Raw genomic sequence first — 2,268 nt, forward strand, 5'->3', positions numbered from 1 at the left:
TCATGTACGGATATGATATTTGAACTATAAAAAAGCTGAGCACAGATGAAGAAGAATTGATGCTTTTAAACTGTGGTGTCGGAGAAGACTCTTGAGTGTCCCTTGGACTGCAAGGAGATCCAACCAGTCCATCCTAAAGGAGATCAGTCCTGGGCGTTCATTGGAAGGACTGATGCTGAAGCTGAAACTCCAATACTTTGGCCACCTCATGCAAAGAGTTGACTCATTGGAAAAGACCCTGATGCTGGGAGGTATTGGGGGCAGGAGAAGCAGACGACAAAGGATGAGATGGTTGGATGGCATCACCAACTCAATGGACACGAGTTTTGGGTAAATTCTGGGAGTTAGTGATGGACAAGGAGGCCTGGCATGCTGCAGTCCATGGGGTCGCAAAGAGTCGGACACGACTGAGCGACTGTACTGAACTGAAATAATTTCCCATACTGGTTGTACCATTTTTATATTCCTATTAGTCATAATGACCTACATTTCCCCCACATTCTCACCAACACTTGATGCTACCTGTCTTTTTTATTATGGACATTCTAGTGGGTGTGAAGTATTATCATATTGTAGGTTTAATTTGCAGTTACCTAATGACTAATGCGGAGAAGGCAATGGCACCCCACTCCAGTACTCTTGCCTGGAAAATCCCATGGACAGAGGAGCCTGGTGGGCTGCAGTCCATGGGGTCGCTAAGAGTCGGACACGACTGAGCAACTTCACTTTCACTTTTCACTTTCATGCATTGGAGAAGGAAATGGCAACTCACTCCAGTGTTCTTGCCTGGAGAATCCCAGGGACGGGGGAGCCTGGTGGGCTGCCGTCCGTGAGGTCAAACAGAGTTGGACACAACCAAAGTAACTTAGCAGCAGCAGCAGCAATGACTAATGATATTGAGCATATATTCATATGCTTATTGGCCATTTATCTTCTTTAGCAAAATATCTACTTATGCCTTTAACCACTCTAAATTGCTATGTGTTTTCATATTGTTGAGTTTTCTGTATAATCCTACAAAACCCCTTTATCAATACATGATTTCCAAATATCTGTGTGTTGTGGATGGGTTATCTTTTCCTTTTTAAAAATCTTTTCCTTTTTAATGGTATATTTTGAAGCATAAAAAGTTTAAAATTTGATTAAATCCACTTTACATATTTTCTTTTTATGAATTTTGTTGTCACTTTCCTACCTAAGAATTCTTTGCCTAACCTATGATGTCTTGTATTTTCTACTGGAAATTTTAGCTCTTATATGTAGATATACGATCTATTTTGAGGTAAGATTTGTGTACGATGTAAGATAAGGCTCTAAATTCATTTTATTGCATATAAATATACAATTGTCCCAATGGAATTTCTCTCATAGAATTGCCGTGCTGCTTCTGTGGAACACCAATCAATTATAAATGTGAGGGTTAATTTTTCTGTTCTCAGTTTCATTGATATAGATGTCTATTTTTATGTAAAACCACACTGTCTTGATTACTGTAGCATTTAGTAAGTTTTCAAATTGGGTAGAATGAGTCTTCCATCTTTGTTCATAGTTTTCGAAATTCTTATGGCTGTTCAGGGAGAGTGCATTCTTATATAAACTATAGGGTCAGTTAGTCGATTCCTACAAAATTCTCTCTGGGATTTTAATTGTGGTTATGTTGAATCTACATATCAATTTAGAGAATTTTCTTCTTAGTAATATTGAGTCTTCTGATCCAAGAACATGAACTACCTTTTATTTATTTAGATCTTTAATTTTTCTGAGTCGCTTTATAATTTTCAGTGTACAAGTCTTTCACTTACTTTGTTAAATTTATTCCTAAGTATTTTGCTCTTTTTGATGTTATTGGGTGTGGAATTATTTTCTAATTTTATTTGAAGATTGTTCATGGTTAGTATATAGAAATACAAACAATATGTGTATATTGGACTTGTATCCTGCAACCTTGTTGATTTTATTTATGAGTTCATATACTAAAAAATATGTCCTTACTATTTTCTATATATAGAATAATCTTAACTGCATTAAATAAGTTATACTTCTTTTTCTCCCCCCAACATGGATGACTTTAATATCTTTCCTTTTTCTGGGGCTTTCCTGGTGGTCCAGTGGTTAAGACTCTACGTTCCCAATACAGGGAGCATGAGTTTGATCCCTGGTTGGGGAACTAAGATTCATATGCCATACAGGCAAAAAAAAATATGAAATATTCTCAATCATTATTTGTTCAAATATTAACTCTTCTCAATTCTTTTTTTTTTTTTTTTT

General features: G+C 36.3%; 1 long non-coding RNA gene across 1 annotated transcript in view; it reads left to right on the forward strand.

Moving 5' to 3' along the window:
* LOC122430601 overlaps nt 1-141 on the forward strand; it is a 6,212-nt gene extending 6,071 nt beyond the window's left edge. The window contains exon 3 of the long non-coding RNA XR_006266354.1: nt 52-141. This is a non-coding gene — a long non-coding RNA (uncharacterized LOC122430601). The remainder of the gene's footprint in view (nt 1-51) is intronic.
* Nucleotides 142-2,268: the final 2,127 nt, after the last annotated feature.

Source organism: Cervus canadensis, chromosome 29 (genome assembly GCF_019320065.1).
Source record: "Cervus canadensis isolate Bull #8, Minnesota chromosome 29, ASM1932006v1, whole genome shotgun sequence".
Classification (NCBI taxonomy): Eukaryota; Metazoa; Chordata; class Mammalia; order Artiodactyla; family Cervidae; genus Cervus; species Cervus canadensis.